This window comes from Amblyomma maculatum, chromosome 4 (assembly GCF_055883805.1).
Source record: "Amblyomma maculatum isolate TAMU_Amacu chromosome 4, ASM5588380v1, whole genome shotgun sequence".
In the NCBI taxonomy this organism is placed as follows: Eukaryota; Metazoa; Arthropoda; class Arachnida; order Ixodida; family Ixodidae; genus Amblyomma; species Amblyomma maculatum.
In genome coordinates, this window is record NC_139347.1 from 154,909,099 (window position 1) to 154,926,293 (window position 17,195).

The following is a 17,195-nucleotide window of genomic DNA, read 5'->3' on the forward strand; positions in this document are numbered from 1 at the left end:
AGAAAATTGTGATACCAAAATGCATGCGGTGGGGCATTTTAGCAAGAATTCATGCCGGGCATTTGGGACTACAGAAATGCAAAGAAAGATGCCGTCGTCTTGTTTTTTGGCCCGGTCTCAGCAGTGACATGAGTGTATTGATCAAGGGTGGCCCGACTTGTCACGAATTTGCTTACAAGCAGGCGTAAGAACCACTGCTGATGCGCCCAGTCCCTCGATGTGCGTGGTATCGCGTTGGTGTTGATAATTTTTTTTTTTTGGGGGGGGGGGGGGGGAGCTCGTACATCCTGGCGTTTGACGTGTTTTCTAACTGCCCAGAAGTCGAGAAACTTGTGGACACTACTGCGAGGACGGTAATCGCTGCACTCAGTGCCATGTTCGCAAGGTACGGCGTACCGCGTGAAGTGTGCACCGATAACGGGCCACAATTTGCCAGTCACGAGTTCGCAGCCTTTGCAAGAACATACGACTTCGCTCACGTCACATCCAACCCCCGCTGCCCGCAATTCAACGGACTGGCAGAGAAAGGTGTCCAGGTGGTAAAGCGGTTCATGAAGAAATGTGAACATTCACATGAAGACTTCTGGCTGGGTCTGCTGGCCTACCGCTGTACGCCACTGGAGGACGGCCGATCACCTGGGGAACTTCTTCAAGGCAGGTGCTTGAGAGCTAATCTTCCAGATTTTGGCGCTGTGCAGACAACTGTCATGGGCAAGACATGTAGTGCGAAGAGAGGATAACCGATGGTCGCTGAGGGTAACACACTGGATTCCAAGGGAAGGAAAGCGTAGCAGGGGGCGGCAGAAAGTTAGGTGGGCGGATGAGATTAAGAAGTTCGCAGGGGTCAAGTGGATGCAGCAAGCACAGAACCGGGTTAAGTGGAGAAATATGGGAGAGGCCTTCGCCCTGCAGTGGGTATAATCAGGCTGATGATGATGATGAGACAACTGTGGTCAAGAGCCACCATCAGAAGAGTGGCGGAAAGCCTCTGCCACTTTTAGCTGAAGGTTCTGTCGTGAGGATCCGGGACAAACCATGGTCAAAAAAAGGTACTGTCGTTGGTACTGCGGCACGACGCTGCTTTTAAACAAATAGCTTGAACATTTGTCGTTTTCATTACACCTCGGAGGATGTATCGGGCATGCGCTGTCTGCCTTATCGTGTCAGGTTATTGTCTTATCAGTGCTACCGCAAACTGTACGCTTGGCACTGCTGCTTACCCGCCCCCCTCCATCGCCTATAAAAGGGCGTGCTAATAAACCCTTTTGGTTCTTGTTCCTGCCCCCATGTAGTTGCCTCTATCCTTAGTGCGACACACATAGGGATACAAGTCCAGCTATTTCGTTACTGAAAAAAATGCTTCGCCATTATTTGGGAAATCGGAAAATTTCAGCCCTATATGTATGGTTTATTATGTTATATCGTCACTAATCACCATCATTTATACTGGCTGGTGTCTCTCAAGTACTCATCGGCCTTCTTGCTCGCTGTGCTCTCCGCCTCCAAGATTATGACATTAGTGTTATTTATCGCTTACGTCTCAAGCAAAGCGACACGACGCTCTTTCGCGCTCGCCATTGTCTAGCACTCTGTCGTCTGATCAAATCTGCGCCGACAATTTGTCTTCGCTTGCCAGTAGCAACCTGGCCACAAAACAGTGCCACGACCCAATAATAGCTACCCTTCTAGGTTTTCTTTCAAGTCCCTCTAGGTGAATCGTTCAGAACACTCATCCACCAAGACCACACCATTTTTTTTTTCATTCTTGACGGCCTGCTCTATCACCACAATTATCTTCTCGATGGAAGACAATGCATTTTAGTTTTCCCCCATCATCTCCGTGTCGACATTTGCGCTGCTTTTCATGCTCATATCCAGTGTTCCAATGATGGAGTGTTGAAACCATTTACTGGCGTTGAATTTACGGCTTTGTCTGCCATTTTCTGCAGTCTTGCCCGTCTTGCCAATGCTAAAAAACTCCACGCAAATCTACTGCTTCAGTGCAGCCATTGCTCAGTTTTGCATGTGCGTTTGATCGCATTGTTATAGATATTGATGGTTCTCTTCCAACCACTTCCGATGGCAACCGGTGGATTATTGTGACAGTAGATCATCTATCCCGTTACACGTAGACATCAACGCTACCCTCTGCTTCCGTGTACGACGTGGTTGTCTCTATTCTCAAAAACCTGGTTCTTTGCCATGGCGCTCCCCGTGGACTGCTCAGCGACCACAGACTCTTCTTATCTGACAATCTTGAGGCCTCCTGAGGGAATGCCGTATAATACACCGCACCACAACTTTTTACCATCCTCTGAAAAATGGCCTGACAGAACGTTTTACCCGCACTCTCAGTGACGGGCTGGCTATGTACGTGAACGCCGACCATTCCAATCGGGGCCAGGTTCTTCCTTTCGTTACCTACGCATACACCACAGTGACACAGACCGCCACTGAATTGTCTCCCTTCTTTCTCGTTTACAGGTGGTAGCCACCCTACACTATGGACATATTTCTTCCCTACCGCCCTGATGTTTTCGAATTGTCGCCACTCTACGACGCCGTCATGTACTCAGAAGAAGGTCATCGCTCTCCCGCTCGCTTACGACAGGCACCGCTGACAATAAAAGCATCATCGTGACACCGGCGAGGCTTCGTCATATCTCCCAAATTCTCTGGTGTGGCTCTGGATGCCTTCCACAACTCTCTTATCTTTCAAAGAAACTTCTCACTTGGTATCACGGCCCATAGGGTCCTTCAGCAAACATCTGTCATCAACTACATTGTCGAGCCCGTCGCGCCCCCTGCAGACTTGCGGCGCTGTGGCCGCGAAACAATCCATGTCAACTGACTAAAGCCCTAACACGACCACTACGTGCTTTCCGCGTTCTAAGTCGCCTTTTCTACCAGGGGGAATCTGCACCTTGCTAATTGTGATCAATTCAGCCAACGATACCTAGCGGTGTGTTGGTGCGACGAAGAGGATGAAGTATGCCAAGCGCTCCGCTGCAAGGTCCTGCTGACTAGGGCAATTCACTTTAGCTACCCTATTAACGTAGTGTTGGAAAAAATTGCAAATGACTTAGCTCGGCTATTCCAGGATGTACTTATCTAGAGGTAAAGCCTTTGTCAAAAATTTAGAGCCCAGAGAGTTTGCTTTTAAGCAGTATATTATGACTTCTTGAACAATAGTGGAAGTCCTAGCCATTGGAGGTGGCAGGACGAAATATCTTCTTGCCTTTAGCAAGTTTGGCAACCAGGGAATGCATTGGCTCAGAAGTAGGCCCCCTGTGCTCTAAACTTTTGACAAAGGGTGTACGTTTCCCTGGCTGAGCTTGTAGTGGTCAGTGTATGTTTAGCAATGAGAGACAATGAGTGTACGTGTCCTTTATTCATTTTGCTTGACAGAAACGAAAACTGTTCGATGATCTGTGAAGCAGCATGAAGCGGTCTCACTTTTGGCCATAAATCCAGATAGAACGAGAGGAAGACGATGGTATACATGGTATGAAGAAGCACTGAACAAGGGTAAATGGGGTACGCCTCAGTTCGCAGGTCGAGCCAACGTTTCGTCAAGCGGCCTTGTCTTCGTCTGGGCAAAGCGATCACTGGCAGTGGTTTAAATACGCTTTTGCTTTTGAAGAAGAAAAGGTGGGGAGGGGAAAGTGGGCGAGAAGAAAGTAGGTGTGAAGGAGTGGGGAAGGGGGATGGGTGAGAAGAAAGTAGGTCATGAAGTGAAAAAAAAAATCTTCAGTATGTATTTCTCAGTCTGGAACCAGGGATTCTGTGGCCTGCAAAAGAAGTAAAAGCTGCAGTACCAGGAAAAACTGCAATACCGGGTAGATGATTAGTCACCCCTTAAGCGGGTTTGGTGCAGATAAACCTTACAAAGGAACAGGCTTTGCAAAGAGCCCTGATAAGGCATATATCTAAGGGGGACAATTCTTAAAGGGGGGCGGGGGGTACAAAGTCACAGGATAATAGCCGCACAGTGAGCCACAACTAACATGACAAAAAACTCTTCAGTATGTATTTGTCAACCTGGAACCAGGAATCATGTGGCCTGCAAAAGAAGTAAAAGCGGCAGTACCAGGAAAAACTACAATATAGGGCAGATTATTAGCCCCACTTAAGCGGGTTTGGTACAGATACACCTTACAAGGGGAGAGGCTTTGCAAAGAGCTTTGATAAGGCATTATTAATTTAAACAGTGTGAACACAAAGACAAAGGACAAGATAAAAGAAAGCCACATTACAAGCGCTGACTATAGCAACAAGTGATAAGGAGGAAATGTGTTTAGAGGAACATGTACAGGTTATGCTATTACGGAAGGGAATGGAGTGTACATGCGTTGTGAATAAGCTGTACAATTAACACTATGTGGGATTGTTTTCCCAAGTAGTTATGATGCAGAGAGAATATATACTTAAGGTATTCTAACGTTCCCTTAGATATATTTATTGCTGCTGGTTCCAATGTTCTAAATTTATGAATTAGATACGCCTCTCTATATTTTCTCTCCCTTGCAGATTTAAAGCCTGACGGGAGAATATATAGGTATTTCGATTTGGTAAAATCTCCAAACGTAGTCACATACATTGAATTACTCACCGCTGTAAAGTTCATGTGGTACCACAGCCTGTCGCATGCACTACATAAGTGTCACAACGAATTGTGCACAGTCTGCTTCAAATCTGCGGGTCTTAGATTGCACTTTCGGAAAAATTGAATGCTGTGATAAGCCACACGACGGGCCTTCACATCCTGTTCTGTTGGTAACTGTTGATTGACGTCTTCCACAGGCTCCATCTCGGTCGCTCTGCGCTGTCTATTGGGCTCAGCAGTTTGGAATCCCCTTTTGGCAAGCCGTTCGTCTCTATTCGGGCGTCTCCGCTGTTCTCTTCCCCTTCTTACCCTTGGTCTCTATTTGTTGAATAGCCAAGTGGCAGGCGACAATCTCAAGATAGGAAGAGTTAATCTTCTCTTGTGTATACCACTGTTTAGCAGCGGCTAGACCCTCGTCTAGGTCCATGTCAAGCGTTGTTATACAGCGGCGTATTTCCTCTCCGCCTTGTATATTCAAAGCTGACCTTGGAACGAGCAGTTAAGATGATAGAGCGGCGTTCGGCCAGGCGGCGACGAAACGCGCAGCGCTCCTGTGTGATCTCTCTGGGTACCATGGTATTCGCACATATGCGCAAATCTTCATCCACATGACGTCGCGCGCGGCTTTCACTGTGGGATGGGTGCGCGGCTGCAAGTGCAATCCGCACCTACTGCCTCTCCTGTGGCTTCGTAAAGGCGCACAGGAGAGGCCACCTTGAAATGCTCGACTGGTGGTCCAATGTAGCGCTTGCTATAAAACGCAATAAAACAATCACAATTAAATCGTCAAACACTAGTACAGCAAGCATGAGTCAGCGAAGAAGGGTCGTGAGGTAAGGCATAAATGCTTGCTCGATGCAATCGATGACACATTATAACGAGATGGCCTTGGCTTGTTCCAACATAATACAAACATTGTTTTAAAGAGGCCCAATTTCGTCCATCTTGCAAAGATATACGGTATGTGTAGAAACGCAACATTTTTTGCAAGTATGGTTTCTTACTACACGTTTTATTAAGAACCGCAAGCGCTAGCCCAATATGTCCACCTGTACTCTGCCTGAAACAATGTGTCTAAGTGGCCTATGAGCAATGCGCGTCTCCTAATCTCGGGGTTTTCAGTTTAATTCCTGTTGGCGCCAAATTCGCAAAATTGACGTTTCAGCTTAGTTACTTTATATAGCTGAACTAATCTGCTTCGGACGTCAGTCTGACTTTTTGATTTTTTTCCTAACAGTATTTGACTGATGAAAGGAATAATGAGTGTGAACGCACTGATAATTCAGTACAGTCGTGAAGTATAATGCATCTTTATAAAAGTGCTTTATATGGCGTGTTTTTACGCCTGTGTAGCATCAAGTGTTCCCCGACTACAAATGAAGATGCTGGGCAATACAATACCGCCATGCATTAGGACCAGCATAATATACTGATAGGCAGCACGGCAGTGTGTTATGGAGACAGTGACGCCGAAGGAAGTAGAAAATAAACAAAAACACTTGCGCGAACTATGGAGCAAAATCAATCTGAAGAGTTGGGCTCGTGACTGGCTACTGCGCATTGGAATAATGAACAGAAAAGACATTTACCCTTACGTTGCTGATGGTTCTGCGGAAAACAAATTTGCCCCCCTCAACCCCTTCCGTAAATGTTACTGAATTCTTAACATGCACATTTCATTGATTGAGATCCGTAAAGTGCTGCAATAAGTAATGAATTTAGTACGGACTGTGATAAAGAACCACCCTGTTCACAGACAAAATATACCATTATGCAAGCTAGCTCCGTACCCCCGCCCTCACCTATGACACAGAGAGAAGGAGAGACAGAGAGAGAGAGATAATAAGCGGTATTTATCGAACGTAGTTACTCAGGTAGTCCACCCAAGTCCGGGAAACAATTGTGGAATACGAATAGAGTTGACCGATTATCTCACACTAAAGAGAATCTCAGAGTGAGCCAGCTTCCCCTCTTTCTGCTCCTGCCTAATTACTGAAACCTGTATGCTTTGTTTTCCTTGCAGGTGTTCCAAATACGGAGCACAATGCACATTCCAATTCAGGAGAGCTTTACCACGACTGTATAAAAAAAGCAACATGAAATCAGATTTGTTTTCCATTGTATGCTTTACACCGATGGATCAGCCAGAGTAACATGCTACGGCTAGAAGATAGACCGGGCGCTTGTCTTAAGTTATAGCATCAGCATTTTGAATATTATAAGCCGTTTCATTCCCAATAATAAAATATTACAAACAAGAATATTTCATCCTAAAATAGGCGCGAACGTTTAAACCGTGAGGGCTGTTTATTTTCATGCTTAATAATGAATATTTAGCAATTAATCCTTCATCCTATCTCTCTCGTTCAACATCTAGGCTTACTAGATACCACCATTTCAAATTCTCTAACAACTTACTTTGCACGGACGGATGTATTCAACTTTTCATTTTTTCTCCGCACAATAACAGATTGGAATGGTTCGTTATTGCCTATTTCTATGATTGATTTGTTGTTTACTTCTATTATTATATTTTACTGCCATGATTTGACCTGAGCAAGTTCTGCATTATAGAATACATAAATACTAAATAAATGTCAAAACTTTCACTCAGGCTGCAAAAAACTGGCATGATAAGGAGTGGAATTGTAAACTAATTATTCAATTGTCTCAAAATTTTAGTTTCACTAAGGTTTCCTCCATTTCGGTGACATCGCATGACTGTCTAGTGCACTTATTGAGGACAACTAGCAGCACGTATGTTATTTTTGACGGGCAAAGCTTTTTCTGGGCCCCGGTATGTACAGGGGCGACTAAAAGTGATCAGTGCAACGATGTCATCGGGGCGGCGAAAATAACAGTGCGAGGCTGCTCCGGCACTTTTGAAGGCGAAATAATTTCTTAGCAAATGAGTGGCGTGAGAAGAGTCTGCACATAGGAAGTGTCCAAAGAATCGGCCAATAAGTACTGTGTGCTGTCTTGTTTTCAGTATTCCTGTCGTCCTGTCTTCCCGCGCTTACCATCCAGCAAAATCCATGCACCAACTAGCCTGCAAGGATGTTCTGGCGAATGAACAAAATCTGTCTCCAAGGGCAATATGACAAATATCCTTCCTATCCCAAGCTAACATGCTATAAAAGGGCATGCGATAAGCCCCACTCTTTTTGTAGAACAATATCTCCTTGATACTAGCTAGTTTCAACCACTGCCGGCGCTTATATACAGAGAAAAGATGGCGAGAATAAACATTACATTTCTAACGTAATTACGCGGGTGATTCACCCAAGTCCGACAAACCATGTGTGATTATCCCCTAACGATCAACTCGCTCTTAATGGGGAGCTGTATGTAAGCCAGCTCCCCATGTATGTATGTATGTATGTATGTATGTATGTATGTATGTATGTATGTATGTATGTATGTATGTATGTATGTATGTATGTATGTATGTATGTATGTATGTATGTATGTATGTATGTATGTATGTATGTATGTATGTATGTATGTATGTATGTATGTATGTATGTATGTATGTATGTATGTATGTATGTATGTATGTATGTATGTATGTATGTATGTATGTATGTATGTATGTGCATGTGTGTGTGTGCGCGCGCGTGTGTGTGTGGTAAATGGTTGTTGTGCATGGTGGCATGATAAATAATGGTAAATGCTGCAAAGGTTCTAAGTGCATTTTGCCCGAAGCGACTAAGCAAAGTGTTACTTTAGATTTACTATATCATTTTGCTCCCTGCTCATGTACAACCTTCTTAGATTTCTGGTACGTTATGAAACGAAGCTATATGTTTCCCCTTCTGCTGCTCATGCTTAAGTTCATGAAACCTGCACGCTTCGCGTTATTCGCGACTGTTCCAAATACGGAGCACAATGCTCATTCTACACCAGAAGATCTTTATCGCAGCTGTCAAAACAAAATAAATCAAATTTATGTTCTTTTGTACGATTTACAGGGATGGATAAGCTAACCAGCTACGGCCAGCTGCTACACCAGGCGATTGTCTAAAACAATAACATAACCATTTTGAATATTGTAATCCCACTCAATCACAAATATATATATATATATATATATATATATATATATATATATATATATATATATATATATATATATATATATATATATATATATATATAAAGAAACAAAGGTATTTCATACGAAAACAGGAGCGAACGGGTACACATGAGTAGAAATAACAAATGACACACTTTTCACTCACGCTGCAAAGAATTGGCATGATTACGACCGAAATTATAACATAACATATTCATCTAAAACAATCTTGGTTTTAGCGAGCTTCTCGCTAGTTGGCGACAGCATATGACGGGACAGCACATTTATTAAGGACAACTAGAAGCATGCAGGCTATTTATTTATTTATAGGTGTGGTCATTGCATGGCATTGATTGTACTACATGTAAAATAAAGGCGATTAGTCCAATCACTTTAACAAAGCGGCGAAGATCACACTGCGAGGCTGGCAGAGCGCATTTTTAAGGCGACATGAGTACCATGCACAGATTCTGTTCGCAGCAAATGTCCAACGTTGTGCCACTTAAAGAAATAAATCACTCCACGAGGAATCAAACCACCGCCCTTCCAATTCCTAGCTGAGCGCACAAACGCAGAGCTTTAAATGTTCTCTATTTCCTGCTCCTGTAGCACAATATTAAAACAGGCACCCTAATTACAACATAAAATGCGATACGTAAAAATAGGGACATCATTATCTTTAAATGTTAGACTGATTTTCTGACGCGAAAATTCCCACAGCCGCTTTTTTGTGGAGATAAACCAAATTCGCAGTCTGTCAAAAGTAAATAGAAAAAGTCTTGCATCCTTATCACAGTGATTGCCTACCATTATAGAGAGCTGTTAGTGTGGAGGCCCAGGAGCATTACCTCAAAATTGATCCCATCTTCATCATCTATGCATAAACGTCGAACAACGCGCGAGTCAGTTAGAAAAGCTTTGTTTATATAGTCCGTTGGAGTACCTCCAAACAATAAACACGTTCCCAATATTTAAAACAAAATACTTTATACATTGTTTCCGGTTTCTTACAGGAAAAAACAATGTGTTAGCCACGGCAAAAACAAATTTCTTTCATCGAAAAATATCTTTACTGGTAATATCTGTCTCACGGTAACAGCTTACTGGAAACATCTGTAATATGTTAAAGGTGGTCATATTTGTTTCAGTGCATCAACCACGCCAGTCCCGCGCATGTTTCTCCCAGTTACAATGTACCCTGATCGTCGCTATGAATTAGCGCATTTATTTAAAATTTCAGGCCACAGGTTTAAGACGTCATGTTTAGATTCTAGGCAGTAAATGGTAGAATAATTCACCTTCTGTACGAATAAAATGTATTGTGAATTCAAGGAGTACAACGGAGGAGGTGGATAAATGCATCGACTGTATTCATTTTATGATTGAAAGTAATATCCGAGACAGTAAGGAAATTATCCCGGATTGGGAACCATTTATGAACCGACAATTTGGCGTGCACTTAATCAAGTTTAGCGCTGTGGCTTCTAGAATGAAGAGCTATTTCTGGTACCATCAAGCCGTATGTCATGTGAAAATACATTACACACCAAAGCTCATGCATTTTAGAGTGGTCACAGTAAATATTCTCTCCACCTTTTACGCCTTTACTGCCTCGCTGCGCTTTACCTTTACGAACTGACTTTTTTCTGTGTGTGTGTGTGTGTGTGCGCGCGTGTGTGTGTGTGTACAAATGTATGTATGTATGTATATATGTATGTATGTATGTATGTATGTATGTATGTATGTATGTATGTATGTATGTATGTATGTATGTATGTATGTATGTATGTATGTATGTATGTATGTATGTATGTATGTATGTATGTATGTATGTATGTATGTATGTATGTATGTATGTATGTATGTATGTATGTATGTATGTATGTATGTATGTATGTATGTATGTATGTATGTATGTATGTATGTATGTATGTGCATGTGTGTGTGTGTGTGTGCGCGCGCGTGTGTGTGTGGTAAATGGTTGTTGTGCATGGTGACATGATAAATAATGGTAAATGCTGCAAAGGTTCTAAGTGCATTTTGCCCGAAGCGACTAAGCAAAATGTTGCTTTAGATTTACTATATCATTTTGCTCCCTGCTCATGTACAACCTTCTTCGATTTCTGGTACGTTATGAAACGAAGCTATATGTTTCGCTGAATGCAGGCCAACTTGAAAAGCGTCACGAGGCTACTGACAAGACTGCATGAGGCAATGAAGAGTGTAACAACCAATAAGGGCCGGATGATAACGACATTGCGAGCACAGCACAGAAAACAGTAGACGTATTCGCATGAGTCTAAAGCCACCTGGAAGGTCTCTATTTAAAACTTCAGGCACAATGTTTTGCTGAACTGCTTGCAAAAAAAAAAAGCATTTCACTCCTCCAGAAAACAAAACATTTCCCTAAGTGACCTAGGTAAAGCTACACCGCAGTTCAACGCACGAGAGAGTACGAGACCATGTTCTAAAACAACATACATTACAAAAAATGTTTGCCGTTCTTCCTGTTACTGATAAGCGCACTTCCCCATCAAGACACGCTTCTGTTGTTTGTTATATATTAAGAATAGGCGCGCATTATGTTTGATGAATAAGTACGCACAACACCCTTCCTTTAACCTTGCCTTTATTAGGATCTTTTTGTACGCACTGAGAACGCTATGAATTAGCGCAATTTATATTCGAACACTTCACTCGCAGACATGCTAAAAATTTTCACGTTTCGCCGCTAGTATTACGTTTTGAACGAAGCGCTCTTTTTTTGATGTCGCAACATGATCAGGCGTGACAAACAGTGGTGCTCCACAGCGCAAAAAGCGTGGCTCATTGGAGTTTGTGTACACAGAGTCTGTCATCGCTACATTAAGCAAACGAGACAACAAAAATAAAGTAAAATCAAACTGAAGGGGCAAGCATAGGCCGATTAAGGTTGGTATTAGGTATCAACATTGTCTTTCAAACCAACTTAAAAAGAAAGAAGCAGCCTAGCTTTTGCTTTCCTTCTGGAAACTGCCTCTCCTCCCAGAGAAGGGAGGGGAGGATATCGACAGGGCGTCGGCGTTCTGTTCGCCAAGTGTGGTAATCAGGGATGCGGGTGGCAGACAGTCATAAATATCGGCGCTCCTTTCAAGCTTTCAACAGTAGCCTTTAGTCAGGCGCATAGGTTTGTTTACGAAGATAAAGTGAAATTTAAATAGTGGTTTCTATTTTAACGAGACGCTCCGCTTCTTCTGCGAATCTGCGAATAATCCCAGATTGAAATAGAAAATTCACATCGGCTAGAACACGAATTGGTGTAGAGTCATGTCATTCTAAAAACGACCACGCATTCGATGGGGCACATAGAACATGAAATCGCATTTGCCCGATTCCTTCCGGAACCACAACTGCATACTCTTAATAATAGTGGGCCCGAATGACGCGCATATTGTTACCAGCACCTGCAGTTGCGATCTGAAATTTCGGCTGGAATGTTTGAAGCTTATAAGGTTTGTAAGTGACCGAACCACAATGAGAACTATTGAAACTGATATTTGCTGTTTGCTTCCCCGCCAACTATTGGTTTTATCGTGTTAGACGTCAACGCTATATGAAGTGGAAAATTAAATTGCTTGTTCAATCGAGATCTATGCGGTAAAAATTTCATGCGACCTTGGTACTATTGTAGCTGTTACTGTTTTACACTCAAATATTAACAGTATATCGAGAAAATGCTTACACATGCTCTTTTTAACAACGCAATACGGCGGCATCATTGAGATCATGTGTGTTTTTTTGTACTTTATACTTAAAGAGAACTCCAGGCCCCGAGAATAATCTTGGCGAAAACGGTTTTTTTTTTTTTATTGAAATGCATAACTAAGACAATTTAGGTCAAAAGATTGAGCACGTGACTCACTTGCTTGTTCAACCAGATGTTCACATGATGGGACTTTATTTTCAAATTATTAAATTGCGTTGAAGTCTTCAAATATTTTACTGTATGTAACAAAATGGCATCTATATTAATTTCAGCCCTCGGCAGGCATGAACGAAAGCCTCAAAATCTGATTGTCCCCTAAGAAAGTTATACAAATATAAGGCCTTGCGCTCTGTAAAGGTGCATCTGACTTCAGGCTGCGCAGCAGTCTTTGCCAGGGCGGCAGGGGTGTTTCTTGCCCACGCTGCTAGCACACGTGCCTTGATCCATGCATTTCCCTCCATGAGCTGCACAGGCACCTGCTAGTGCTGCGTAGACCACGATATTGCATCAGTTCCATAATCTGCGCTTTGGATTTGCCCATGAATAGCTACTAAATAGTAAGACTAACATTCCTTTTGTTTATATCAATATGCGAGTGGCAAAGGGAGAATAAGCGGTACATATCTGAACTTGATAATATTACCAGGAAAAATACCACCTGCTATGTATGGCCAGCACTAGGGTGAGCCACAAAAGGTTTGCGACTTCCTGCTTACTATCTCAGTTACAAATGTATACAGCGAAACAGGTTTTTCAGAACTTTAATAACGACGCTTGAAAGCTTTTAATCATATCATTAAGCTGGAATTCCTTTATCACAGAAACAATTCTGAAATGCTTGCAAACTATTGGGATTAACCGCTGCTTTATCTGAGGGCTATTGTCAAATAGTCAAGATCAAAATTTCGTTAACTTGTTCTCAATGTTACCAAGAAGGTAAAATATAAGAACGCGAACCAAATAGACTTGCTTCACTCGAATAAGAAACCTATCGTTAAGGTACTTGGGACTTTTCCATAGGGGCCTTTCTGTTAGTGCTCCTGCAATACTCAACGGTGTTTGAACAGACCACCTATATTTCGAAACGTGTATGTAACGGATATCTGATGAGAAGAGAGGAGTCGCTGGAGAAAGATTTGGTGTTGGGAAAGGTTGAGGCTCGACGGAGAAGGGGTAGGCAGCGAACGCGATGGTTAGATGGCATCCTCGAGGCGCTGCAGATGAAGTTATGTGATGTTAGGAAGATAGTGAGAGACCGGAAAGCGTGGCGTGACATGTTCTATAGGGTCACGAAGAGTCGGAAACGACTGAACGACTGAACTGAACTGATGTAACGGATAAATGTTGGCACTGTAACTGGACGGCAGACCATACAAAATAACCAATGTAAATTAAAATGCAGTGCTAGAAGCACGCACCGGCGCAATATTTTGGCGGCTGTGTTTGTATATGATAAGGTTCTTGTCCAGGGTGCTGATTTCCCCTCGTTGTTTGGTCTTTAGATCATGAAGCAATCCGGCCATATAGTCGCGGTACTGAAAAGTATGTTGTAGCTTGTAGATTAACATTGCTTCCAGAAGCCTCAGCATGCGAGAGTAAAAGTGAAAGTCGTATTCTTTCAAGCTTCGGCTGACAGCTCCATGTGCCCTGCTGTAGGGGTGCAGTGGTTAGGGCGCTCGACTACTGTACCCAGGGATTAACGTTCGAATCCTTGCCTCAGCTGCCGCTTTACCCTGGAGGCGAAAAGCAAGGCGCTAGTGTGCTGTGCGATTTCACTGCACTTTTAGAAACCCTAGTGGACGAAATTTCCTGTGCTCTCCACTACGGCATCGCTAGTAGATTTAGGCGCTTCGGCACGTTAAACCCCACAAACCAAACCAAATCATCAAAGTTCCATATACGACAAAATTTGCAATCTTATCCCAATCGGTATATACTGCTCACCCACATGAAGTGTAATTCCTGTTGTAATATAAAAAGTGGATAATACGTATAGGGAAAGAGGTAATAAAGGGGGTCTTATCAGCGGTGCTTCTCATGTTGGCGTTGTGCCATATCGCAAAGCATAATTTCTATTTGCTTAGCGGACACATTGTAGGCGGTTTTTTAAAGGGAAAGTTAGTTTTGAACTTTGAATTTTCAAGTTTGACATTTCTAAGTTGAATTTTGGAGACGGTTACACAGCTCAGAAAAAGCAGCTTCTTGCTCGTGAGTCCAAAACAAAAGGAGTGTGTCCCCGGGGAGCCGAGTCAGCGGTTCAGCGAGATCAGAAAAGCTATCGATAAAACGCCGGTAGTAACTGCACAAGCCAAGAATTCGGCGAACAGCCTTCCTGTCACGTGGGATCGGAAACTCCGCTACTGCAGCAAGCTTGTCAGGGTCGGGCTCCACGCCGGCGGCGCCGACATGGCAGCTAAATATAAGCTCTTGGTAGCCAAAGTGGCATTTCTGTGGCTTAAGTGTCAGGTTAGCGGATCTAAGGGCTTCGAGTACTGAACGCAGGCGCTTAAGATGTTGTGCAAACGATTCTGCAAAGACCACCACGTCATCTAGTAAGACTAGGCAACACTGCCATTAAGACCCGCGAGGACAGTGTCCATCATCCGCTGAAATGTGGCCGGCGCTGAACACAGGCCGAAAGGCCGTCGGGTGTGACAAAGGCCGTCTTCTCATAATCTCCCTCATCTACCTAAATCTTCCAGTAGCCACTTTTCAGATCGATGGACGAAGAATGTTTTGCACGCCGAAGGCGGTCCAGAGAGTCGTCAATTCGCGGCAAGGGGTAAACATCCTTCTTGGTTACGGCGTTCAGTTTGCGGTAATCGACGCAAAAACGTAACGTGCCGTCTTCCTTTTTAACTAGAATGACCGGGGAGGATCACGGGCTATTTGAAGGGTGGATAACATCATCTTCGAACATTTCCTAAACTTGTGACTTAATAGCTTTGCGCTCGGTGGAAGAGAAGCGGTAGGGGTGCTGGTAGATTGGGAGCACATCATTCGAACGTCACGATGTGGTGCTTGGCGACGGGAGTTTGATTCACTTTTGACGACGATGCAAAACATGCTCTGAACTCGAGTAACAATAAAAACAGCTGTTCATGCTGGTTTACCGATAGCCTGGGTTGACATCGTGATTGTCGAGGGATGTGGGCGGTGCACGGTTTCTGTGGACAAACAATCGGAGACATTAGAGATGCGTTCGACGAAAGCTACGGAAGTGTCACGAAAAAGGTGCCGATACGCGTGCGAAAAATTGGTAACAAGTACCTTTGACTGGCCACGGCTAAGATGGATCAAACTGCGGGCCACGAAGACTCCTTGCGTCAGCAGTAAGAAGACGTTAGTTTCGGCTATTGCGTCACCATCGTGAAGTGCATTGCATTTGACATTAACGAAGGTACTGGTTCGGAGTGGCAGCGTGACACTGTCCGCATAAACTCAAAGCGCGTTGAGTGGTCGCATTGCACTGCTTAGGGCCACTGCTTTCTCAGTAGAAAACGAAAGCTTAAAATTCCGGAGGTCAATAATAGCGCCATATTCACGCAGAAAATCACCGCGCAGAATCAGGTCACGCGAACAGCTTTTAAGAGCAAGGCAGCTTACCACAAATGTTTAACTCTGGCCGTGCACATGCCTACAGGAGTAATCAGATGACCACCCGCAGTGCGAACGTCTGTATCAGCCCACGGAGTCAAGACCTTCTTGAGAACTGTGGCAAACTGGCTGCTCAAAATAGAATAATCAGCGCCATTATCCAACAAAGCTCGAACATGGCGACCATCCAGTACTACGGGTATGTCTAACGAAAGCTGCTAGAGAATGTCAGGCTTCTGAATCTGAGTGCTCTGCGTCGGTGTACGCAGTTCGCTTTACCTGCAATTCGTCGTCGTTGCGGATGCGTGGTTGCGTCGCTGGTTCCACCGGACATTCATCGTCGTTGCGGATGCGTTGTTGCATCGTCGGTTTTACCGGTAATTCGTCGTGGTTGCAGGTGTGTCGTGGTGGCGGCGAGGTGATTTTATGATCGATAACCGCAGACGTTTCCACAGTCGATGCGTAGTCTTTCCGTGTCCGCGTCGATGAGGGGTGTCCCACGCAGCGATGTCCAGCGAGCCTACCCCCGAAGGCCGCTGATTTCAGTTTTCCTGCCGGGGGCTGGGCGATCGGCCCTGCGCTGCCCATGAACTCAAAGCAGATGGCGAAGGGCGAGCCCTAGGTGACGGTGATCTAGATTGCTGCAGCCGAGACGGAACAACCCGGCGCTGGTCATTCGCAAAATCTTCAACAGCTCGAGGCCATTCGCCGTAGCAAGGCGGCGGAACCAGCGAAAGACTTCTAGACCCAGTCGACGGTAGGGAAAGCGGCGACAGATATGGTCCGGGTCGCCGCAGTGAAGGCATAACGGTCGTCGGTCGGGGGTACACCACTTGTCTGCTTTCCGTGTAGACGGTCGGGAATATGTGACGTACTGGATCACGGCGGCTGCTGTTTTCAGCACAGCTACGTTCGCAAAAATCAGGGACGGCGACGAGGGCGGAGAGCATTGCAGGAAAACCTCGGTGTATATGGGGCAGTGACACTAAGGTGGCGTAAGAGGAGGACCAGGGCGAGGTTCACCGTTTAGAAACGGAGGCCGGAGCGCTTTCTGCAGCTCGTCGCGAGCAACGCTCGCAATGGAGGTAGGAGCTGGTTGAGGTGTGCCACAGCAGTTGGAGTTCGTCGCGCACGATCGAACGTACTAGCTCCCGTAGCGCCGATGTGTCAAT

At 44.4% G+C, this 17,195-nt stretch overlaps 1 protein-coding gene across 1 annotated transcript in view; it reads right to left on the minus strand.

Moving 5' to 3' along the window:
- Positions 1-17,195, minus strand: part of LOC146193330 (uncharacterized) — a 127,114-nt gene that overhangs the window by 33,189 nt on the left and 76,730 nt on the right. The window lies entirely within an intron of this gene.